At 43.8% G+C, this 27,254-nt stretch overlaps 1 protein-coding gene across 1 annotated transcript in view; it reads left to right on the forward strand.

Annotated features, from left to right (window-relative positions):
- The window catches only part of LOC311231826 (cytoplasmic phosphatidylinositol transfer protein 1-like), a gene marked incomplete at its 5' end in the record, with an annotated part of 262,145 nt that overhangs the window by 185,813 nt on the left and 49,078 nt on the right, over positions 1–27,254 (forward strand). The gene's annotated exons all lie outside the window — the stretch shown is intronic.

Genomic DNA, 27,254 nt, shown 5'->3' on the forward strand with positions numbered 1-27,254 from the left:
ATCTGCTAGCACGTTGTCCCTCCCACGAATGTGGCGAATATCCAAGTTATACGCTTGGAGGAACAAACTCCATCGCATCAAACGATGGTTCGAGTTCACCATACTGCGAAGAAAAACCAAAGGGTTATGGTCTGTATACACAACAAGGGGTAAACTGGACGACCCAACGTAAACATCAAAATGGTTCAAGGCAAGAACCAAAGCGAGCGCCTCCTTCTCTATAGTAGAGTAGTGCAGTTGATGCCTGTCAAACTTTTTAGAAAAGTAGCACACTGGGTGCTCCACCTCTAATGCATCCTCCTGCAGGAGAACGGCTCCAGCACCGAGGTCACTAGCATCCACTGCCAACTTGAACGGCAGCTGAAAATCAGGAGCTGACAGAACGGGAGCACTAATCAGAATACCCTTGATGCTCTCAAAAGACTGTTGACAAGTCTCAGTCCACACGAAAGGTACCTTAGGACTGAGCAGATTAGTCAGAGGGGCAGCAACAGAAGCAAAGTTCCTACAGAAACTCCTATAGTACCCTGCCATACCTAGGATGCGCTTCAACTCCCGCCTGGTGATGGGAGCAGGGAAGCCCACTATAGCCTCCACCTTAGCTGCAATGGGGCACACATCTATTGTACTCATGTACAATAGAGAGCATCTTGACTGGCAACATCACCTCCTGGTTTGGGAATAGCACTGCACAAGACCGAAGCAGACTACAAAGAGTGACACGTTCAGCCGAACGCACAATTGGAGGGGGGCTCCCCACCCTCCAGAACATTTACAACAAGCGTTGCAAGGGCAAGGCTAAGAGAATCATTAAAGACTCCAGTCACCCGAACAACTGCCTCTTTGAACTGCTGCGGTCAGGCAAGCGATACCGGAGTCTCAAGGCGAGCACAGAAAGACTCAGAAGAAGCTTCTATCCCCAGGCCATCAGGCTGCTAAACGAACAATGAACACTACACAACAACAACCATCAAACGCACATAGCACACACATCCACACGCACACACTCACTTTAAACAAACACACTGTAGCACCCACTCCACACACTTTATAGCACACACCCACTTTAAACAAACACACTGTAGCACCCACTCCCCACACTTTATATTTATTGATGAAGGATTGCACTACAACTCGTACACCTTACTGTAAATTGTACCTAAATTGTACCTCATCCCATTTCTGCTTTGCACTATATAGTACTGTACATTAGTACACTGCATAGTATTGTATATTATATGGTAACTCAGTTACGTCTATTCTGCATCGAACATTGTACATATGTCTATACTGAACACTGTGACCCCATTTTCTACTTCTAAATTACATGCTATACTATGTTATTTGATACTATCTTGTCTAGCACAGTCTCTGGAGCGTAACAGTAAGAAGCATTTTGTATGAAAGTATTCTGTACTTCTGTATGACAACTATTAAAGAAACTTGAAACTTGAAAACTTGAAACATGCCCACGTCCAACCACCTTACCCAGGTAGGTAACCGTGGCCTGTCCAAATTCACATTTTGCAAGGTTAACTGTCAAGTTAGCATCACCCAACCGCTTGAACACTTCCGCCAGATGCTCCACATGTTGTGACCAAGAGGAACTGTGGATAACCAGGTCATCCAGATATGCCTCACAGAACGCTACCCCGGCCAGGACCTTGTTCACTAGCCGCTGAAACGTCGCTGGGGCATTCCGCATGCCAAAGGCCATCACTGTATACTGGCAGAAACTCTCTGGTGTGACAAAAGCGGATATCTCACGTGCTCGCGGAGTAAGCGGAACCTGCCAGTATCCCTTTAGCAAATCCAATTTACTTACAAAGGCTGCCGAACCCACCCGATCGATACAGTCATCCATCCGAGGAAGAGGGTACGAGTCCGGCTTGGTTACTGCATTAACTTTACGGAAGTCAGTACAGAACCGATGAGTGCAGTCTGGCTTATCAACAAGCAGGCAGGGGGAGCTCCATGCACTAGAACTGGGCTCCGCAATGCCATGTCTCACCATATAGTCTACTTCCTTACTCAAGATCCGTCGTTTTTCCGGATTCACCCTGTAGGCATGTTGCTTAATTGGCCCTGCACTACCAACATCAATGTCATGCTCGAGTACATTAGTACGACTAGGGACATCAGCAAACAAACGTATATGCTGTCTAAGTAGGCGCACAACATCCGTACGCTCAGGAAGTGGCAAGTACGACAGGTGTGAGTCCAAGTCACCTAGTATCTGGGTATTTGGCAACCTGCCCTGAGAAATCTCCTTCGACACAGAACAGTCGGCTACAATAGGAGATGCAGAAATCGTTAGAACAGCCACAGGCTTGACCCCTGACTGGTCAATCTGAGCCCTATCATTGTACGCCTTCAACATATTGACGTGACATAATCTACTCTTGCGCCTGCGGTCGGGAGTCTTAATCAAGTAGTCGACCTCACCAACTTTGCGCTCAATGGAGTATGGCCCACTGTATTTAGCCTGTAATGCAGAACCAAGAATAGGCGAGAGAACCAACACCTTGTCTCCCGGTGAGAACACCCTATGCCGGGCCCGCTTATCATACCACACCTTCATTTTTCCTTGGGCCACCTTTAGGTTCTCTTTCGCTAGTTCACATGCTCTACTAAGCTTAAGCCTGAAGTTACACACATAGTCCAGCAAATTAGTAGAGGAAGGAGTCTGGTCAGCCAACCACTTTTCCTTCAGCAGTTTCAAAGGACCCCTGACTCAGTTGAGACACAACCGGGACCTGAAAGGATCGGCCCTTACACGAGGAGCCGGAAGGTTTTTCAGCCAGGCTCCTCTCCTCCCCTACCAGGGAGAGGAGGCACAGGAAGACCCGACGAGGCAAGAGAGCTTCCAACCCGAAGACGCAGGGGGAGGTGGCAAACATAGTCAACATTTCAGAGGTAGACCTCAGTGACTCCCAATGTATACTACTGTCCAAAGGACTTTCTTTTGTACCATCTCGTAAGGTGGACGGTTTCACTACAAAGGTTGAATTGTTTAAGTTTTTTAGGAACATTAAGCTTAAAGCTTTTTATTCTAGAGATGTCGACAAAAATATTGTTTATTCTACTCCTGGAAACACAGTGCTGCCAGAAGTCAGTTCATTGGACACGGCTGATAGACCATTTAAAACACTGTTCAAGCCTCGTAGCACGTTCACTCCACAGATTAATCATGCATCAGTTGACACATTTTGTAGACTAGTGGAGGATGAAGTTATGCTTCTATGTGGGAAAAGTAATGAAACTAGATTATTCCCTAATCTGCTTGAGTCAGAGAAACTAGCACTTAAGGAATTGATGCAGTTAGATAATCTGGTGTACAGGAAGGCCGATAAAGGCTCGGCCTTAGTGGTACAGAATAAGAGTTCCTATGTTGCTGAAATAAATAGACAATTAGCAGACACAGATGTGTATATTCCTTTAAGCACAGATCCAACTGTTCGGTTCTCTTTTGAGATCAAAGAGGTTCTAAAGCGCCTTCTTAAGGAGGGTGAGATTTCTGAGAAGGAATTTAAGTTCATGGTGAATGATAACCCAGTAAGACCTATTATTTACACTTTGCCCAAAATTCACAAGGATCTTCATAACCCACCAGGTCGACCTATTGTGGCTGGTATCGGGTCACTTACAGAACCTATCTCAAAATTTGTTGACTCACACCTTAAAGAATTGGCTGCAGCACAACCTGGTTATTTAAAGGACACTACCGATTTTCTAAGTAAGCTGTATGAGTGCAGTATAGAAGCTATTGATATTTTGTGTACTATGGATGTTTCTAGTTTATATCCTAGCATCCCACATATTGATGGGTTAAGTGCATGTAGATATTATTTGGATCAGAGAATAGAGCTACATCCCTCTACGGAGGCATTAATATCATTGACTCAGGAAGTCCTTAATAAGAATTATTTTCGTTTTCAGGATCAATATGTTTTACAGAAAAGAGGCCTAGCTATGGGCAGCCCGGTAGCGGTTAATATGGCCAACTGTTTTATGTCGAAGTTTGAGTCTGAATGTATTTTCAATAATAATCCATATGTTGGACACATTAAAGCCTATTGGAGGTATATTGATGATTTATTTTTTGTATGGTCAGGCACTAAAGAGGCTCTGGAAGAGTTCCACTTGTTTCATAACTCTCAGAGAGAGACTATTAAGTTTACTATGAATTATGATTCACATTCCATAGCATTCCTCGATGTATTGGTGAAAAAGAGAGACAATATTGTCCATACCGAAGTTTTCAAAAAAGAGACTTTCTCCATTATAGCAGTTATCACCCACCAGAGCTCAAGAGGAGCCTTCCATTTAGTCAGATTTTGAGATATAAACGTATCTGTAATACAGATGACATTTTTGATACACAAGCCAAGGAGCTTTGTCAGAACTTTAGATCTAGAGGATATAGTGAGGCCCTTATTGAGAATTCTCTTAATAAAACTAAACAGATAAACAGACAATCCCTTTTTACACATAAAGACAAAGTAAAAAGCAACTCAGTAGCATTGGTGTCCACCTTCAGCCCTATTTCTAGAGATATGCGTGATATTGTGAACAAATACTGGTACATTTTAAAGTCGGATCCTAAGATCGGAGGTGTGTTCCAGGAACCACCCAAATACTTCTACAAACGGCAACCTAACTTAAGGAACCAGTTAGTTAAAACAGATTTTCCCAACAAATTTACCCATTTTATGGCTAATATTCCAAATGGCAATTTTCCATGTTTGTCTTGTACCCAATGTCATGGCATGATTAAAGAGAAATTTGATTTACAACCAAGTACAGGTAGGAGTATCGCTGTTAGAGGCCGGATTACCTGTAATTCTGATTTTGTTGTTTACTTGCTTAAATGTCCTTGCAACCTTTACTATGTTGGAAAAACAAGAAGACGTTTTAAAAATCGAATTTCGGAGCACAAATGTTCTATAAGAAGAAATGACGAGAAGTCTTCAGTTGCAAGGCACTTTAATAAGTTAGGACATGATATTTCTGGCTTAAAATACATGGGTATAGAGCAGGTCTTGAGACCACCAAGAGGCGGCGACAGAGACAGGCTCTTGCTACAAAGGGAATGCTTCTATATTCATTTTCTGGATGAATGAGGAAAATGTTTTGACCTGTTTCATTTGATTATTTCATTTAATTCGATTGTTTACTATTTTCATTTATCATTCTTTATAATTGAAAGATGGCTTATATGGGTCATGAGTGTTTATGTTTAGTTTAAGATGTAGGCCTACTCTGTATAAAATATATATAACTATATATAGATATATCTCTTTGTGATTTACTGTTTCTTTTTTATTTTTATTTACATGCTTCTTTTTGATTTACATAATTCTGAAAAGGTTGTGCTTGTAAGTGGTATTTTGTACTTTTTTGCAGATCTCTTGTGGGAATGTGTTGTCACTTCCTATGTTGTCACTTCCTGTTTGACTTGTATTTACTAGGGTCACTTACCCTTCATGCTTCATGCAAGCCATTCTGAAGAAGGTGTGTTCACACCGAAACGTCATATGATTACAGGCTGCCAATACATTTGGAAAAACCTGGAGTGCGTGCCTGGACATTGTTTCCCTATTTTTTATATATGGGCCCGCTTATCATACCACACCTTCATTTTTCCTTGGGCCACCTTTAGGTTCTCTTTCGCTAGTTCACATGCTCTACTAAGCTTAAGCCTGAAGTTACACACATAGTCCAGCAAATTAGTAGAGGAAGGAGTCTGGTCAGCCAACCACTTTTCCTTCAGCAGTTTCAAAGGACCCCTGACTGTGTGGCCGAACACCAGCTCAGCCGGGCTGAATCCAAGAGACTCCTGGGTTACCTCCCTAGCAGCAAACAGAAGCAACGGGATCCCAGTCTTTTTCAAACGCCGTACAATATGCCCGCAGCATTGTTTTGATAGTCTGGTGGAATCTCTCCAGCGCCCCCTGGGACTCTGGATGGTAGGCAGAGGAAGGGCAATGCTGGATAGACAACTGGTGGAGGACCTGAGCAAAGAGACGGGACATGAAATTAGACCCTTGATCTGACTGAATAACTTTTGGTAGGCCAAAAGTCGAAAAAAACCTAACCAGAGCTTTGGATATAGCTGGGGCTGTGATCTGGCGTAGAGGAATGGCTTCAGGGAAACGGGTCGCTGCACACATAATAGTCAGAAGGTGCTGGTTCCCTGTCTTAGTTCGAGGGAGGGGACCAACACAGTCAATGAGGATCCGCTCAAAAGGTTCCCCAACAGCAGGAATAGGCTGCAGAGGAGCCTGAGGAATCTTCTGGTTCGGTTTACCAACAACCTGACACACATGGCACGAGCGGCAATATTATGCCACATCTGACTTTAAACCAGGCCAACAAAAATGTCTTAGCACACAATCATAAGTCTTCCTGACTCCCATGTGACCAGCAAGATCATGATCATGTGCTAGATGCAGTACAGTATATCAGGACGATACATGGCTGGAACAACAATCTGAAACACACTGCCCCAGTCATCCAGACTGGACAGGTTAGGTGGTGTCCACTTTCTCATGAGCACGTCATTGCTAACAAAGTATCCTTGAGACGTATCCATCATTGCATCCTCTAAAACCGCCTCTTCAAAGAGGGACGCCAAGGAGACATCCTTGTTTTGCTCTAGTACCAACTGCTCATGAGACGGTATCACCTTACCAAAACCCTCAGGGCCACTTTTCAACTCAAGAAAGAACGTGTCACTAAGTGTCATATCACAATCTGAGTTAACAACATCATGGGTGTCACGTTTGACCTTTGACATTGCGCGTGTTACAGCACACACAGGAAACACTCCTGGATGTTTCTGTGCCAGCTCATCAGGAACCTCAGAAACTACAGGGATGGGAATTACAACTGGTGTAGCCAGCACTTTGCCACCGGCCAAATCGTTCCCTAGAATGAAGGACACACCCTTTATGGGGATGTGAGAACACACTCCTACAACAACATTGCCTGATACTAAGGGAGAGTTTAGCGAGACCTCATGCAAAGGGGTATTCACAAAGCCTCCTCCAAAGCCCTGAACAATGGCACCGGAATGCAATGAAGAATTTTCAGAAAATGGCAAAATCCCATCCAGAATGAGAGACTGAAAAGCTCCTGTATCTCTCCATATTGTAATAGCCTGCTTTGACCCTAATGCACCAACTAGGGAAACAAATCCATCCATCATAAACGTTGAGGAGCCCTCTAGCTCCCTGTCTGCACCTTTGATACTACGCACCCCACCCTCTAATGTCGGCATAGGTGTCCTGCCCATGATTTCTACCAGAGCCACAGTTTTTACATTCTTCTGCTTAAGCACAGGGCACCCAGCAACGATATGACCAGGCTCCTTACAGTAAAAACAGATAACCCCCTCTGGGAATGCACTAGCAGAGCCACCTTGCCTAGGAGTCGAAGTAAACCGACCAGCAGACACGGGTGCCGGGAACCGGCTCCCCTGAAAAGGACGCCTACCCCTGGACTCAACACGGCCCTCCTCTACAAAGACAGATTTGTGTGTCAACACAAACTCATCAGCCAAGACAGCAGCGTCGCCTATCTGCAATACCTTACGCTCATTTAGATGTGTGGAAACGGTATCAGGAACACATCTCTTAAATTCCTCTAGGAGGATCAACTGCCTAAGCTGCTCTCTTGACTCTGCTCTCTGAGAGGTGCACCACCTGTCAAACAGGTTCTCCTTCTCTTTAACGAATTCAACATACGACTGTCCCTCCGACCTGCGATAGCCTCTAAAACGCTGACGATAGGCCTCGGGGACCAACTCATAAGCCCTCAATATGGAAGCTTTAACAAGCTCATAGTCAGCGCTTTGTTCAAGGGACAGAGCAGTATAGGCTTCTTGAGCCCTACCAACAAGAACACATTGCAGCAGCAGTGTCCAGGCTGTATCAGGCCACTTCAATGTGGTTGCCACCCGTTCAAAAAGGGGAAAATATCTTTCCACCTCTTTCTCAAAAAAAGGAGGCACCATCCTAATATTCCTGCCTACATCAAAACCGGAACGCGACTCTGACTGCAGAGCCCCCGCCTGTAAGGCAGCATGCTTAAATTCAAGCTCCTTCTGCGCATGCTTGTGCTCCAGCAACATGTGTTTCTCCTTAAGCTCACGCTCCTCTCTCCTCTCCTCACGCTCCTCTCTCCTCTCCTTAAGCTCACGCTCCTCTCCTCTCCTCACGCTCTTGTAGCAGCTGTCTTTCCTTAAACTCCCTAAGCCTCCACTCACCCTCCACACCAGATAGCAGCGGAGACGCGTCCGACAAAGTAGGCTCCTCCACCCTCGCCACAAGCACCTGCTCCCTAACGAGCAAAACCCTCAAAGCACCCAAGGCAGTTGGTTTCAAACGTTTCTCACTGGGAGTAAGCTCTACCTTGTAGTGCACAGCAAGCTCCAGAAGCTGTTCTTTGGAAAACCTCTCCAACATGTCATGTGAAGGGTGATCAACAAAATCCCTAATGGAAGCCATCTTTTCTGCACCAGCGCCACAACCCGTTCACTTTAGAGTCACCAAAAAGCTGCCAAAAGCACCCTAGTACACACACAATCTACCTAAAGAACCACCAAAGAGCCACTAAAGAACCACTGAAGACACACTACAGAACCACTGAAGAACCACTGAAGAACCATAAAGAATGCTAATGCCACTACTAATAATCATAAAGGGACGCAGTGGAAATGTGAGCTCTACTGAGCGCACCTTTCTAATTTGCAAAAATAAATTAAAAAAACAACCACCCTGAAATAAATAGATGTGCCATACGCGCAGGAGATCAGGTGCTAACAGGTAGGCTATCCAAACACTCAAAACAAACAAAATAAATACAACAAACAAATTCAAACAGGTGCCCCTTCTAACCTGATATGACTACTTACGCTTCTACATCTAAACTGCAGTCAAAACGGCCCACCACATGTCTACCCTAAAAAAAACACTAACTCAGGGACTACCACACTACCTGTGTTTTCTGGCCCCCTATCCTACCTACCCTTAAACTAATGCCCTGTAGACCTAACTCTCTTCAACCACACCTGCTACCAGCCAGAGATCATATTTGACCATCCACACATGTACATGGTTGGTATGGTACAAGACAAGCAGATGGTACTAATAACTTCTCTGACTGCCCCAGGAGTATGTGGTGCACAGGAAGCTAACCAACAACCAGAAAATAATGTCCCTATCTACATGTGGTGTGCACTAAACTATATATTTTAACAGCATTAAGTAGTCACATCAAATTACAAACAAATAAGGGCATACTCACCTGTTTGATGAACGGCTCCAGCCCCCACGTTACACAATATGTAACGAACACCACCCCACCATAGCACCATGACACACCATGCAAAACCCCAAAAGAAAAACACCAAACAATTTCTAGGGGTAAATATCCCGGACGAGCGCCCAACTGTTACGACCCTGGCTCAAAGGCACGCAACCTATGTGCAAAACCGACACCAAAACCCGCGTTTAACCCAAAAAGCCTACTTTAACAATGAAATACTGATATTAACTAAAGAAACAAGAATAGAAGAACGTGATAACTCTCTCTGTTAACCCACACTCCTCTAACCACAGAACCTGCATGTGTGACTCAAGGGCTGGTTTTAAGCTCCCAGCAGGTAACCAATCAGCAGCAATTAGCTAATTAGCAGCCCTCACCTGTATGCCCAGTGACACAGCAGTGATCAGGCAGTGACACAGGAGTGATCAGGCTCATGGTACATAACAGTCATAATCAAACATTCTAGAACATTTGTGATGTCACAGTATGATGTCATAATAGAACATTCTAGAACATTTGTGATGTCACAGTATGATGTCATAATCAAACATTCTAGTCATACGCAAACATTCTAGAACATTTGTGATGCCTACCCTGATCTCACCTGGTCGGGGACTGACCCTTAGATTAACACTTTGATTTGGTTAAATTCATAATTTACCATCCCTCGCCAGCCCTATTTAACATGGAGAAGTTCCCCTTCTTTGCAGGGCTATAACTTTTTAAATTGTATTGCTAAATTGACATTACCATGGCCCATTCAACATCCTATATCTATTGTTCAGGGTGTAGCAACGTTATACTTTTTCATTCACATATTCATACTAAAATACGGTCTAAAGTATAAGTATGTTTTTATCGTTTTCTGCAGCATTCTCCAGAACCTGATTTATAGCCCTAAATGCATTATATTGATGATCAAATACAGTTTGGTAGGAATCTGTGCGAGATAAAAAATGTCAACTGGACGTGGTTCTAGAAGTTACTACGTATGATCTGATGTTGACCGGATGGGGGGGGGGGTCGTTTATAATTCCGTGGGCAACGTTATATCATTCATCTAGTGTGGGTGATATGATCATCAGAGCAGTTTATATGGAACACGTTAAAAAAAAACGCTGAATCTTACCGTAGCTTCCTCATAGCGTTGGGCGATGAGCGTGGAGCAGAGATATTCCTATTATGGGATGTAGAAATACCCGATCCATTTCCAGGTTGTATAATAGTATATACGTCCAAATCATGTTGTTTATTGAGTTATTTGCAACCGATCGACATCCATTGTGTCAAGATGGAGTCCTGCTAATGATAGCGAGTGCCCGGACGAAATATGGGTGAGCACCACTTCATCCGCATCACTTCCTGTTTGGGCGAGCGGCCGATCGGCCACCAGATGGCGCTCTTGAACCGTTGGAGAATTGAGAGGGGCTCACCAGTACATATAATGTCTCCGGGGGAGAAATATGATTTCGATCACAGATTTTTGAAATATTGATATCAAAGACGCTGTCCAGCGTCTTCGGCAGAATAAGCATGGCGGGGAAAGACGCTGAACAACGTCTTCTGCGATTAAAGTGTTAATCTGTCTAGTTTAGTTAGGATGTCTATTTGCTCCCATGTCTGCAGACATGGGAGGACCTTTTTAACCTCTGTCTCTGTCTCAACCGGTCCCATGGAACAGCTTCATACCGCCTTCTGTCTGGCCTGCAGTGCTGAACCTTCTGAGTAGCTTCTCCTGCCCCCCCGGGGCATACGGTCCTGAGCTATTGTCTTGTATCTAATCCTGTATCCATACGCTTGCAGTAGTGCTATCTATTACTCAATTTCACAATTTTCTTATATACTATGATTCTACTGTCACCATGCATGCATATGCTCACTACATGTATTTATTGCTCCATCTCCGCCCACTACAAACATGGGAACTCTCTAACCCCCCCCCCATCTCTCTGAGTGGTTGTCTCATAGTGCTGACCAAGGTGGTGGATGTCTCGGGGTCTTGGCCAAGATTGCAGTGACTGTTCTACGTGCACCAACGAGGCCATGGATCAGCTTCTTACCATCTTCTGTCCGTGGTCTGTCAACGTGGTTTAGACGTGGCGTTCATTGCTGGGTTAAGTACTTCTATTCTATTCACATAATATGCCCTCTGCAGTGGAGGTGGGCTGCAGAGGCTTTGTAGCCAGTTCCACCACAAGGCTCCTGAAGGAAGTAGGGAGCAGAGGACGGGCCCAACGGAAGGCAATCAAAGAACTTGCCACTGCAGCAGAACGGAGCAGTCCCTGGCTGTGGCTGAAACGTAGAGACGCATCATGGGCTGCTAAATGAACGCGTGGTGCCACCGTGCGACACACACCCAGGCCTGATCAGCCTGTGGTGGGCCAACCTCGGCAGAGGGTGTATTGTGATAAATGGCCGAAACACTCAATGAGGTCGGGGAACACAACTGAAGATGTGTCGTACTGGTGGCACCACGTGATCATTGCCAAATTCCACCCCACCCAAGAGGATATCTCCAACCTCATTCAATTGTTGTGCTGAATATTTAGGGATCTTTAACAACTAGTCCTATTAAGAATCCTTACTACATATATCTATTCTATGCACATATATGCTTACCACTTGTATCTATTGCTATGTCCGCCCATCACAATCACGCAAACTGTCTAACGCCTGTCCCGTCTCCCTGTCTCCCTGTGAGTGGCTGTCTCGGAGTGATGGCCGGCAGCCAGCCTGGCAGAGCAGACTCTCACTGGGAGAGTGTAACGTGTGGAAGGTCACACTACCTCCCTCCAGATCCTTCCCTCGCTGTGCAGGCACCCCGACCGAACTGTAGGAGTTGCTGTTTTACAACAACCAGGACCCACCCACCAGCTTTCCAACCCCTAACACTGCCAATTGTGTTAGTATGAGCGACCAGCCAAGCTGGTAGCAACGCAGAGAGCTGGGCTCGAACCCAGCGTCTCCTGTGTTGGTGGCGAGTGCCTTGCCCACTACACCACCTAGCCGCCTCCGGCAAGCAATGTGTTAAAGATTACGTTTTACATTATAATCATGCCTCAACGAGGCATCGGGATGTCCGAAAATAAAAGCCCTACAGACACTGCAAATGACAGTGAATAAATACATAAATAAGAACTAAACTCAAACGCGTGAATATAGCTATAGTGGAATAGAATGGACACATCTACATTCTGCTCTCAGCAGCACCTCATTCCTTTCATGTAGGCTATATATTTAATAATCTAGTTTATTAGCAACGACGCACTAACGTACATTACATACATTTTAATCAGTCGCAAATCGCTTCCGCGCTACCTGTTGAATACGGGGGTCAGCGCAACCCAGATGCAATGCGTGAGTCTCTCCCTTCCGGTATACGGAGCTGTTTAATCTGTTTGTACACTGTCCTTCATGCACTTATAAGGAGATGGCATGGCGTTTCTGTATGCAAATTCAGGTGTACGAGAACGCGATTTCAGAAGAGCACGTTCAGGAATCCGGAGGAGGACTATCGTAGGTTTCCTCTTACGAACTTCTACAAGGTTATTTACGAGGAAACTTACGAGAGTGTTAGTGAATGAGGTCCAATGACCCTCTATGAAGAATCTTTCTTTGTCACCTTTCTCTTCCTCTCTCTCTTCTTCTCTCTCCCTCTCTCAACTCCCCCACCTCTTCCTCACTTCCCTCCACCTCTCTCTCTCTCCTCCCACTATCTCTCTGCTCTTTCTCTTTTTCTCCCCACCTCTCCCTCTCTCTCTCTCTCTCTTTCTCTCTGTCTCTCTCTTTGCCTCTCTCTCTCTTTCTCTCTCTCTCTCTCTCTCTCTCTCTCTCTCTCTCTCTCTCTCTCTCTCTCTCTCTCTCTGTCTCTCTCTCTCTGTCTTTCTCTCTCTCTCTCCCTCTCTCTCTCTCCCCCCTCTCTCTCTCTCTCTCTCTCTCTCTCTCTCTCTCTCTCTCTCTCTCTCTCTCTCTCTCTCTCTCTCTCTCTCTCTCTCTCTCTCTCTCTCTCTCTCTCTTATATATATATATATTTTCCCTCATCTTTGGCTAGGGAAATGCGGTTAACGTTGGGCTACTCACCCAAACCCTTGGGCTAATGGGTTTGAATGGAGTGGCCTTGGGTTATTGTTATTTTTGTTATCTGTTTTTGTCTTTCTGTCACCTTTTCCTTTTGTCTTATGTGTTTGTTTATGTTCTTTGTCTGCTCTCTCGTCTTGTCTGTGTCTTTGTTGTCTGTCTGTGTTTTTGTTTGTATGTTCTGCTTGCTGCTATCACTCTCTACCTGCACCTCCTTACACAACTCCATTGATCTATCATTTTCAAAGGTACAATTGAAATAGAAACAGTCAGGGGACTAAAGGTTGTTCACATTAATATCAGGAGCATTAGATATAAAATGAATGACCTTAGATCATGGGTTACTCTCTACAAACCTAATGTCATCACTATCTCTGAAACATGGTTATATGAGTTAATTTCTGATGCGAGTATGAAGATTGACAACTTCGTGCTTTATCGAGCGGACAGGGATTCTAAAGGAGGTGGGCTGGCCACATACGTAGATTCTAATCTAGTTTCTGAACGTCTATCTCCTGCCATAGAGCCGGTTCATTTTGAAAGCCTTTTTATTAATATTAAGTTTCACGAAAACAAACATTTAACAATTGGCAACATCTACAGGCCACCATCAGCTCCGGCTGAGTCTACTAAATGCATCCTATCAACCATTAATTCTTTTGATAAACAAAATGAAATTATCATATTGGGAGATTTTAATAAAAATTGGCCTGGCCATTCCTGCACCAATGACAGAAACGTATTTAGGAGTGTAAATCTTACCCAGCTAATTAAGGAACCCACTAGAGTGGACAACCGGTCCTCATCTCTCTTGGACTGGATACTCGTCACTAATCCTGGGCGGATCATTAAATCTGGTGTTATGTCTGATTGTTTTAGTGACCATTCTGTTATTTATTGTGTTTGGAAAATTAAAATCCCAAGCTCTCCACTAAAATACATAACGCTGAGACAAAGTAAAAACATTAATGTGGATCATTTTATTCAAGACCTAATTGGTATAAATTGGAACAGATTTCAGCTAATTCCCTCTGTTGAGGATGCATGGGATTTTTTCCACTCTGAAGTTACTAAAGTAATTGATGTTCATGCCCCCATCAAAACAATTAGAGTGAAAGGTAGACATTTACCGTGGATCAGCTCACATCTTATCCATCTATTTAAAGAAAGGGACAAAGCCATGGGCGAAATACCGAACAACTAAGGACCCTGTGGATTGGGAACATTATAGATATCTGAGGAATTCATCAAAAACTCAAACAAGGAATGCAAAATCCAATTACTACAAAAATAGTTTTAGACATTATTTTCATAATCCAAAACAGTTTTGGAATAAACTGAACAATTTTCTCAACAAAACGGACAAAAAAATTATAAAGCAGATACAAATCAATAATGACATTATTTCTGATCCTCTACTCATATCCAAAGCATTCAATAAACACTTCTCCTCTATCTGTAGTTCCCAATGCACAGACTCCTATGTTACAGCTGGTTCCCCTAACGTAAGTGCTCATAATGGTTCGTTTTCTTTTAAGAAAATTCTGCCTACTGATGTTTACTATGCAATATGTGAACTGAAAGAGAGTTGTGGTGCTGGTCCTGATGGTCTTGAAGCCAAATTTATCAAACTTGCTGCTCACATATTAATGTATCCCCTTGCAGACTTGTTCAACTTATCTTTGTCTACCTCCTCATTCCCATCGATATGGAAATGTGCAAGAGTTACCCCCATTTTTAAAGCTGGAGATCCATCAGATTTAAATAATTATAGACCTATTTCCATTATATGCACTATTGCGAAAATCTTTGAAAAACGTATTTGTAAACAATTATCAAAATACATTAACCTTGGCAACATTTTATCACCCTTCCAATCAGGATTCAGACCTCATTACTCTACAACCACAGCTACATTAAAATTCACCAGTGATGTGCTTTTGTCCTTTGACAAAGGCCATCTTACTGGTGCAATATTCATTGATCTTTCCAAAGCGTTCGATATGGTTGATCACTACCTCCTCCTTGACAAACTGTACTCTATTGGTTTACACCGAAATGCCCTACTATGGTTCAGTGCCTATCTTCACAACAGGCGCCAGTGTGTTGTACTTCAAGGCTCTCAGTCAGAGTTTCTAACTGTTGAGAAAGGTGTTCCTCAGGGTTCCATATTGGGGCCACTTCTCTTCTCTATATTTATTAATGATCTGCCAGGTATTTGTTCCCACTGTCAAGTCCAGCTCTATGCTGATGATACCGTTATTTATGTCTCTGATAAAAACATCAATCAAATTCAACATTTTCTACAGTCAGACTTCAATCTGGTCCAAAAATGGCTTAAAAACAACAAACTATTACTGAATAAGAGGAAGTCTTGTAGCATGCTGCTTGGCCACTCACGTAGTGGTGCAAGTTCCATTGACCTACAGATCAATTTTGAAGACGGCTCCTATCTTGAAAAAGTGGACTCATTTAAATACCTCGGTATCACGATCGATCCAGAACTCTCATTTAAACTTCACATTGAACTTACCATTAAAAAAACATATGGCAGCTTGTGCTCACTTTATCCCTCAATCAATTGTTTCTCATTTGAAGTGAGGAAAAGAATAATCTCCCAAGTACTACTTCCCATTGTAGATTATGCTGATATTGTATATCTGAACACCACAGACACTAATCTCAAACCTCTCAATGTATTATATAACTCCCTATGTAGATTTGTGCTGAGGTGTCCATACAGAACACACCACTGCTCTCTGTATAGTTCGCTTGATTGGCTGCAGCCTAAGGCAAGAAGGCAACTTCACTGGTACCTATTCCTTTTTAAATGTGTTCACTTTAACTGTCCTTCTTACTTGAAACAGTCTCTGGAACCATATATATCACCATACCCGCTTAGACATTCACAACATCCCTATTTTACTGTTCCCAGAAGAATATTTTCTGAAGCTGGACGAAGGTCATTCCATTACAAAGCTCCATCTGACTGGAACAACCTTCCTCTTTCTCTCAGATCTGTTACCTCTCTTGGCCGCTTCAAGACTTCACTGTATTCACATCTTGAAACTACCTGTGCATGCTTTTAACACTGCTTGTACATACGTCTATTTCTGACTTTGAGATAGGTCATTGTATTGTATACTTGACTTCTTTGTTTAAAATGAGTTGGTGAATGGGGGTGTGGGTGGGAGAGGGTGAGCAAGCTACAGTAACTGTATCTGTACATGTGTGTATTGTGTATTGTGTACTTGTACTGTATGTAATGTTTTACGTTTGTGCATAGGACCCCTTCTAAAATGAGATGCTGCATCTCAAGGGGCTATCCTTTCAATAAATTCTGACCAAATTCTGCATTGCAACCTAATCTAAAAACTCTGCCTCCTTACCTCCCCGAGCACAATGCCGCCTCCAACCTACTGCTTCATGAGATGGTAATAACATACATAGAGCAATGGCGCCATCGTCTGTAAAAATCAGGTGACTGCAAGTTCTGCAACTAGTGGATGTCCCTCATCCTTGACATAGATCATTTGATGTATAATTAAATCAAAGGAAATGCGTTTGTTTTGGCAAATTCTTCTGCTCTGTGTGACAATAAATAAATGAATGATGATATGTAATTTAAAACCAAAACTAAGGCCTCGGTATGAGTTTAAGACGTGAACATGGTCATGTTTTCTTTTTTTTTATCCAGATCTTCTGAAAATCACGTGATCGGCCCCCGATCCCAATCACGTGATCGGATCGGGACATCCCTAGTTATAGTATAATACACGCATAAGGCTATTCCTCAGCATTTCGGGAATTACCCCAGACCGATCTAAAAACATACTTATATTCACCACGGTATAACACGCGAATGTATGCATGGAAAAATTATCTCTTTTTTGCATCTTGACCGGAAGAAAGTCACTGTCAAATGGGCCATAGTATTGTATCCATAGCTATAATATAGAATATAGTTATAGCTCTACAAACGAGGTGACGGACTCCTATCTTTTAAAGCGTGGCATTGCATAGATGGGGCCCGAAAACAGCGTGGCACTTAATGTGTTAAGAGGTTAAAGGCTTTATTCATCCTACATCCGTGCAATTAATCGCTGTCGGACTTGGGCAGCATGTCTGTTGTCAGGGCAAGATGAGGAGTGTAATGTTTCTTCACTGGCTCTTACTGTCATGGTTTTTGCTTTATTTCGCCTTTCTGTGAGGGACAGCTGTCTATTTCGTCTTCCTGTGAGGGATAGCTGTCAATCACTGGTCTCTGTGGTTAATTGCCTCATGGGTCGGCAGGTGTGTGGGCTTGATTGCACCTGATTCAGTGCAGCTGTGCCTTTGGCAGGGCTGAGTCTATTTGAGTTTGGAGATCGTAGTGTCAACTGCTTTTTTTATTTCCTTTGTTGTTGGCTATCCACAATCGTTGCGGGCAAGACCCCCCGCATTTCACTGTATACTTGTATGCTGTGACAAATAAAACTCTTGACTTGACTATCCTTCTGGTCAGGCTTGTTATATTGAAGTGTAGTGCTGGGCCCTATTCCTCGTACCTGGTTCAACTAAGTCGAGCAAGAGTCCCATTATCCAGATTCAATTAACCCAATGTTTGAATCCGGGATTTTCCTGTTCCTCGAACGCTGATTCAGTCTCGTTCATTCGAACCAGACTTTGACTCAGGATAATTGCGCGCGGCCGCCTCAGCTGAAAAGACAGCAGGTGTCGATCGCAGAAATCCTGATTTTCTAACGGCATTTGTTGTGAAGGGCCAGATTAAAGCTGAGAATCTACGTTTTTATTGTTTTATATAACTTGTATATTATTTATATATATAAGCTATATCCCTTTAAGCCTCCGTTTGAATCATAGTAATATTCGCTTTCCTCATTGGATAATGCCCTTGACGTTCTCTGCACCAGGCACCGCGCCCCCGAAGTCAGGTTCAAAGGCGAGTCTGGGCATGTTGGGACATGCCTGGTGCCGGCGCATTGATTCCAGACGAGAGCTGAGGCTTGGCACTAGAAAGCCACTTAAGTATATATATCGTGGAAGGCGCGAACAGTAGCAGTTCGGTGAAACAGTGTTAGTGCAAGCAGTTCTTCTAAACAGAGTGTTGTGAACCTAACGTGAATAAGTAAAAGTGTCAGAGTTAATGCAGTAACGTCAAGTTCGACTTAGCTTAATGTGAAGTAAAGAGTCGTCATTTAGTGTGAATCGTGTTACAGCAGTTCGTTCGTGTGCGGCATTACCAAGTAGTTCATTCGTTTAGTAACTAGTGTACGTGGACTTAGTAATTAGTGCCAGTACACGAGGAGGGCCTAGTCGTGGACCTACTGGACATGTGCATATTGGAACCTACTGCGGCGATTGCAGAACCAGTATTGGTTGGATTATAGTGATTGTGGAACGTACTACCGTGGAGAAGAGCCTCGTTAATACCCACTGTCGTTTGGATTTAACCACCTTGAAGATCTTACCTCGGGCTAGCTTCGAGGACCGAAGCTAGCTGGCTATCATCATTGCTATCGAGCAATTGGATTACAGCTATTGCTTTGCTGCTGAGCATTTGGATTATAAGGACTGGATTCCGTACGAGAACCCCTTTTCTTCAAGTGAACAGACTGAGTATCCGAACATTCTTCCTTCCTCCAGAGCTTACATCTCTGGGAGGATACCCCCCGTCTCCAGCGGTACCATCGTTTTCCCCCCTATAGTGCCATCCCACGCCAGGCGGCGTTTAGTCTAGTATCCCAGCTTAGGAATTATTCATTCCAACTGACTTTGCTACTCACTGACTTTATTCATATTCTTCGCCATACAAGCGCAACCATTAATTCCCATTCTGTACAATTACTGCATAATAATAAATACTATAAATGATATTTCTTTGTCACCGTGCCGTCTTATTCTGAGTGTCTGCCATATTATAACTGTACTGTCTGGCAAGTAATAATAATAATAATTAGCAGTGGTTTAATCTATCACAATCTTTAATACAGTCAGGGTTTTGTAACCCCTCAGTTACAGCATTGATTGATTGATTGATTTAAAACTTTATTAACAGATTGCAGAATGGGTACAATGCAGTACGGCTCAATAGCCTCACCGACAAGTTAAATGCATAATCTATAGGCAAATTTTAAGTCCCTCATTACCCCAATCAATCAGATTATATTTCTTTAAACGTGCATGCTGGCAGTAGGCTTATGGAATGAATAATCAAATGAGATCTTGCTAGCGAAAATAATTAGTTCAACTCTTTCAGAATAAGGATACGGCTCTCTTGTCCATTGATGGATGTATGGTGGATGTTTTATTTGTCTGGCACCGTGGTGTGATGGTTGGTCTTTATGCCTCTCACGCGGACAACCCGCGTTCGAATCCCCCCTTTTTCTATTTTTTGTTTTTCTTTTTGCAATGTAAATGCTTCAATTTGGTGCACTTTGAGAGCTATATAAAGAATGACATCCTCAATGCATGTAGATTTATAATATTTTAATTTAAAACTAGGCTACTTTTGCGTATAGTCATTAATATTATATTCCAAAAAAGTTATATTGGAAACGCAGGGTTTCGAACTAGGGTCGTCCGCTTGACAGGAGTGAGCACTAGCCGTTGCACCACTGTGCCAGACGGGATATATCCATTGTGTATCCATCAATGGACAAGAGACCCGTGTTTCGAATATTTTTCTTTTGAATGAAGTTTTATCTCTTTATTCTCAAATGCATTAATGTGACGTCAACGGCTCATTCAATTGCTCAAATCCGTCAAACAGCGCATCTCATTTTAATCCCAGTTACAATATCACAATAACGTGTGAGTGATGATACAATTCAACAATCCTCAGATTCCTCGTAATTCATAATCCACAAAGACCACAATCCACGCATAGACACTTCAATTTTATGCTTGAATGAAACACAATCCGGGCGCTCCGTTAAGCAAATCTACAGCGGAGAATATATGAAACTAATCAGAGCCAAACGGCCGATAGGTTTCATTCATTAAAAATATCCCTGCGGGATTCACATTTGCAATGCGCCGTTATTAAAATAACCACATGCAGTGTGTATCGCGACTCCGAGCGCCGTATATGACGTGCATTATTTTATTTAGGACAAAGTAAATCTATAGGCTGAATATGATTTATTATCAGCATTTAGTTCTATTATTATACATTTCAAAAGCCCCCTCTAGGAAAACGAAGCACAAAAACATAATTCAGAATGGTATAATGGGATCTAGACTGTGAGAAATATTTCAGGAAGCGAGCTGGCATTTCTTTGCGAGGGCGTGGCCATGGTTCATCCAGCTAACTGAACTTAACCCTGCTCCGGACCAGGTTCAAACTTTCTGATCTGTTACCGTGGTGATTTAGAAAATCTGACTTAGGGGAACGGAAAGGTCCGGCTTAAGTCAAGCTATGCTGAAAATTATCCGGCTAACTCAGTTAGCCAGGTACGGGGAACGGGGCCCTGATCTCTCCCCCAATCAGAATTTCGCCTTCTTTGTAGCCATTCTTGTTTTGGGCTACTGGCTTTATTTTACACTTGGTTTTATAGAGGCTGAGCCTTTTATGGTAGTGTTTCTTTTCATGACAGTTTTCTTGTGTTTCTTTTGGAACTGTCTTTTGCCCACTACGGCACATAAACTCCCTTAGTGGAGGTTTATTGTTTTACGTTTTCAATATAAACTCTGTTATTAGGAGGTGCCGTTGTGGCTTGTTTCTTTTTCTACAATACCTCTTTATTGAGTGTTGTCCTGTTTTTTGGACTGGATTTATTTTCTTAAATACTCACTTTGAGGCTTGATTGATTGATTGATTGATTGAAAACCTTATTAACAGATTGCAGAATGGGTACAGTACAGTACAGCTCAATACATACAATTGTTAAGGGGATGCAGACCAGAGAAAGACTTTCGTCTTGTTTACATCAAGGAGTATTTGATTCTTCTCAATCCGACCATTATAACCGCTCGTCCTGCCCGGAGAAAAATAGCCGACCCGGACCCATATAATCGACGCACAGCCCAAGACACAAGGTTTCAAAGGGTGCTCGATCCCGCCGCCTGGTAGGATGCGGCCGGTATTGCACTTTTGCGATCTCAGACTCATTCCCTATGATAACACCAGGCTCCCTGGATGGATAATGAATACAAATATCGCCCAACCGCTGGCGAGTTAACCCGACTTATCTCGGGTTTGGCGCCCAACGCGTTAATGGTTGAATTTGTGATTGATAGGAGGGAAGGCTGTTTCTGGAACATATCGTGGTTGATGGGTTTATCTTTTTCTTCAAACAGCACAACAAATGGAGAAAAAGACATTAATGAAATGAACACTAAACACACTAAAAACAACAACGTGGTTGGCAGTATAAATGGGCTGCATTGGCAAGCAGTGAAAAATATATACTGGCAATCTATCCCTTTGATAACCCCCCCCCCCACACACACACACACACACACACACACACACACACACACACACACACACACACACACACAAACCCACACACATTTCTGAGTGTGTGGGTTTGTCTGAGGATAAACGGGGCTACCGTGGACAGGGTGAGCAGCTTTAAGTACCTGGGGGTCCACATCTCAGAGGACCTGACATGGACAACACACATAGACTCAGTCGTAAAAAAGGCGAAGCAGCGCCTCTACCACCTGAGACAGTTAAGGAAGTTCAGAGTATCTGGGAAGATACTCCAGTCCTTCTACTCCGGAGCTGTAGAGAGCATCTTGACTGGAAACATCACTGCCTGGTATGGGGAAACAGCACGGCACAGGACAAGAAGGCCCTACAGAGAGTGGTGCGCTCAGCCGAGTGTACTACGGGTATTGCACTACCACCCCTGCAGGTCCTATACAACAAGAGGTGCAAATCCAGAGCCTGCAGGATAATGAAAGACCCTCACCACCCCAACAACAGCCTGTTCATGCTGCTGAGGTCAGGCGGACGCCTGCGAACACCAGCAACTAGGACAGAGAGACTTCGGCTCAGCTTCTTCCCCCAGGCCATCAGAGCCTTGAACACTGAACTCTCCACACACACACTCATGCTGCACACGCTCACACTTATGGTCACTTTACAAAAGGAAAGGTCACTTTAAGAATAGTATTTATTATAGGGAGCTCCAGTAGCTCACCGCATATCTCGGCGCTATTTCTGCGTCGGGGAAAACCGTGCTGCGTCACGGATCTGGTGGACTCGAGTTCGATTCCCGGACCCGCCGTCATTTATCAGAATGTCTTCCCCTGATCTATATCCCGTTTCACCCTGTATCTGTCGGTCATGCTTGACCAGAAAAGCGATAAACGCTAAAAAATTAAGTTAAAAAAAAAAAAAAACGTATTTATTTATTTATTAATTAATTAATGAATGAATGAATTAATTTATTTATTTATTTATTTATTAATTAATTAATTAATTTATTTATTTATTTATTTATTTATTTATTTATTTATTTATTTATTTATTTATTTATTTATTTATTTATTTATTTATGTATTTATTTATTTATTTATTTATTTATTTATTTATTTATTTATCCAGGAATGTCCCATTGAGATACAAGATCTCTTCTTCCAGGGAGTCCTGGTATAACTTGAGATTGTATAATATAGCATGTACATAAAGATCCAGTGCCTCATCCGTAGCTAACAGTGTATTGCACTAACACAGGACCTAGCATGTCCTACCATGCTCTGTAAATAACTCATGTACATATACCGATATGCCCTACTTTGTTTACTTGTTTATTGCACAATGTCGTTCTATTGGATTATATTATATATTACTATTGTATTATGCACATCGTTGCGGGCAAGACCCCCCGCATTTCATTGTATACTTGTATGCCGTGACAAATAAAACTCTTGACTCTTGACTTGACTCTTGACATGAAGACTGGGTTTTGGTGTTAAAGCTGTGGGCTGGAAGAAACGAGGCCAGCAGAATGTCTTTAAAAAGAAAACGAGGGAACAAGCAGACAGATGGAGGTGGAGGGGTGTAAAAAGTACCCAGAAAAGTGAAAGTATGGGTACCGTCTCAAAATCATACTCAAGTAAAAGTCAAAGTATCTGGCTAAAAACACACTTGAGTAAAAGTCAAACGGTTTCTACTTTTAAATGTACTTAAGTACTAAAAAAGTTAAAACTTTTTTCCGACTGTCTATTCCTCTGATAGCAGGTGTTTAATCAAAGATCCCCGCTTTCTAGTCTTGCACAAGGACCAATCAGCATGGGTATGGGCGGGTTCATTTTCCATTGATGGGGATTTGATTGGCTGTTTTTAAATAAAGTGCGGCCACAGGATTAATAACATTGAATGAATGAATGAATGAATGAATGAATGAATGAATGAATGAATGAATGAATGAATGAATGAATGAATGAAAACTTTATTTAACAGATTGCAGAATGGGTACAATACAGTACAGCTCAATATACACACAAGTGTTAAGGGGATGCAGACCAGAAAAAGACTTGTCTTGATTACATCAGGGTCCCCCATTTTCAATTCATAGTGCATTTTCAATTCATAGGGATGTTAACGTTAGTTCGGCCATAGAAACAAATATACTAATTAAAATTGTTGGACCTGTGAGATTTGTATGTTTTTTTTCTCTGAAATGTAATTGAGTAAAAGTACAAGTATACAAACCTAATAATACTCCAGTAAAGTACAGAGCTGTCAGTGTTGACATAATGCAGCTTTGGGGAGTCTGGTTTTCTCTACAGCTGTCACGACATGACGGCAGAGCATGTTGTCCTACTGGAGAAATTGTTCTTGCTGTCAATCAAACAGAGTAGAGATGAAGCCGCAGCACATGAATAAAAGTTCTGTATTTCACACACAATGCAGATAATACAGAGTCTTCACACAGAGTCGTAGTTACACTGTAGCAGAGTTACACAAACCGGCACACACTCTCCATGTGTGAGGTATACATATAGGTGAGGGAGTCCATACTTTTTCAATTCAATTCAATTGCTTCATTGGAGCAAAGGTTTCAAGAACAATTTTTTCGAATAAAAAATGCAAAAGAACCCATGAAATTACCTCTCACTTAAGTTGCTATGGTAACAGACACCCATCACAAGGGCGCTTCGCAGAGAAGTCCTTCATGCGCCGTTCGTCTTTAACCCTTTCACTGCCACACGACAGAAGGTTAACCCTTTACTATCACGGCAGTGAAAGGGTTAACCTTCTGTGTATTGTCGCCCTTGAAAGGGTTAACCGAGGACAAATGAAAGAAAAGCAACCCCAGATGAAGTAAATACACAGAAGTTAAAGACTCAACACGAGGCAATGATGCAACAGGTAGAACAAGCTAGCGGGACGCTGAATGTCAGTGCAGAGAAGCTACAGGCTAACATACAAACTAGCTTACAAGCTAACATAGAGGCTAACCAGGCCACCACGCAGATTGGATTAGGAACAATGCGGAGCATACAATGTTTTTTTTTTTATCCACTTTTTCTCCCATTTTCTATATTTTTCTCCCATCCCAATTTCGTATCATCCAATTCAACCATCCCCTGTCACGGACGCTGTTTCTTGCCTCCCACAAGCCGGCTGCAATGTGGACTAAGTCATACATAGCACAAGTCCCCTCCGGTACTTGAGGTAACAGCAGTCGCATCTTTTCACCTGCGCAGCTCGATCTCTCAGTGGCGAGGAGTAACGCGTGGGAGGCTCACGCTGCCCCCGACACTTCCTGATTCTACTGCGCAGGCGCACCAACCGACCTGTAGGAGTCGCTGTCCACAACGCCCGATCCCCACCCATCAGTTTCCCACCCCCTAATACGGCCAATGTGTATTAGTACGGACGGCCAGCTAAACTGAAAGCAAATGTGGAGCGCTGGGCTCGAACTGACGGAGCATACAATGTAACACTGAAAATCCAACGGAGGTGGCAATGAAGCGTCGGAGCTATGTAGAAATAAAGAAAATTCAGAAAAAGAAAAGAACCAGGTCCCAACAACGTGCAGGAGGCGACGAGGGACATGGCGTGGAGAGGATGGAAGGTGCCGGGAGCGGAAGGAGAGGCCTACGCTGACACAGAGGATGGAGAGGGCGCGCAGGTGGACCAGAACCAAGAGACGAGGACGAGGAGAGGAGGACGGAAAGAGGAAAAGAGGGGACCTGAACCGATTCAAAGCAGATCAACTATGAAGAACGACAAAGGGACACGAGAAAGGGACATGGAGGAGAAGAGAAGTGAAGGGCCATGGTGATCCAAGGAAGGATACAAGACAAAATCAACAGAGGAAAGATAATTGAACAGTTACCCCAAGAAGTATAAGAAAACTATTTAGAATAATTAACACTATGATTTACAATACACACATTATAGACAAACGATTTGATAATTTTTTTTAAAAAGGGACACGCTGATTAGGAAACATATTGGGGAATAATACACGATGGACTGGTATGAAGGAACTACAGGATTACACGTGACACACAATACAAATGAACACAACAAATTCAGAGCATTGACCGGGAGCTCTGAGGCCGTTCACAGAACAAATGTTGGACTTATATAGTGCACACTTCGCCACTAGGGGGAGCCCTCTCACTAGGAGAGCCATTACTCCTCACCCTTCCAACAGGGAACAGAGGGATACGATTAAGATCCTCTAACACCATGGGAGCACCAAATGTTGTCTTTTTTCTTTGAGTTATGTTAGAATAGCAGTTGCTTTGAATGTGCACATGATCATTTGTGAAGGACAGAAATTCTAAAAATGTCGGACAATAATAGGAACTTGGGAAAATCTCCATTGGGGATAACTCTGTCACTAGGGGGGGGACCTCTCCCAAGGAGAGCTGATTCCCCTCCAACCCGCCAACGGGGGCAAAAACTGGGAAGTGCTAATTATATGGCCTATTTTGTTTTCAGTTTTATTTTGTAAGTCATGTTAGCGTTTGCTATAAATGTACATGGTGATATCAGTGACATGGGAGGTACAGAAGTGGGCGGGCTTTGTTCAGTGGGGGGGAATGTCGGGGGGAGAGGCCATCGTTCCGGCAGTTCGACCCGGGAGGGGGGGGCATTGCGTGTTGTAGGGTCGGTATGGGTGGGGTGGGGTTCCTTGAGGCCCTTGGCCGCCGTGGCCTGGGCGGTCTGGTCGCCGGGCCGGGGGGACACCGGGCTTGGGGTCGCGGGGGGTCTGGGGGCCATTGAGGCGTGGTGCTCTGGCCTTCTGCGGGCCTGGGCTTGGGGTTCCCGGGGGCCTGGCGGTCGGGCGGGGGTGGGTGGGGGCTCTGGGTGCTCGGCTCCGCGCATGGTGGATATGGGGGTGTTCTGTCTCTCAGGGAGGATGGCGGGAGGGAGGGGTTTCTCTTATGGGGGTCAGAGCGGCTGAGCTTTGCCCAGTGGGGTCTTGTGTGTTGTGGGGTCGGTGTGCGTGGGGTGGGGCTCTCTGTGACATGGGAGGTAGCGGGCTTGGCTCGGTGGGGGGGAGGCTCGGTCCCTCCCCTCTACTGGGCCTGGCCCAATTAATTCAAGGGACCCGTGTCGCTGGTGCTCAGATCCGCGCATAGCGGACGTGGGATATGGGGGAGTGGGGGCCAGTGGGGGAGGGGGGCCATCATTTCCGTGGTTTGGCCCGGGAGAGTGGGGTCTTGTATGTTGTGGGGTCGATGTGTGTGGGGTGGGGTTCTTGGTGACATGGGAGGTAGCGGACTTGGCTAGGTGGGGGGGGGAGTACCACCCCTCGCTCCTCTACTGAACCTAGCCCAATTTAATTCAAGGGACCAGTGTCGCTGAGTGCTCTGCCCCGCGCGGGCGGACCTGGGATGTGGGGGAGTCCTATTTCTCGGGGGGGATG

The sequence above is a fragment of the Notolepis coatsorum genome (genome assembly GCF_963971535.1).
Source record: "Notolepis coatsorum genome assembly, chromosome: 7".
Taxonomy (NCBI): Eukaryota; Metazoa; Chordata; class Actinopteri; order Aulopiformes; family Paralepididae; genus Notolepis; species Notolepis coatsorum.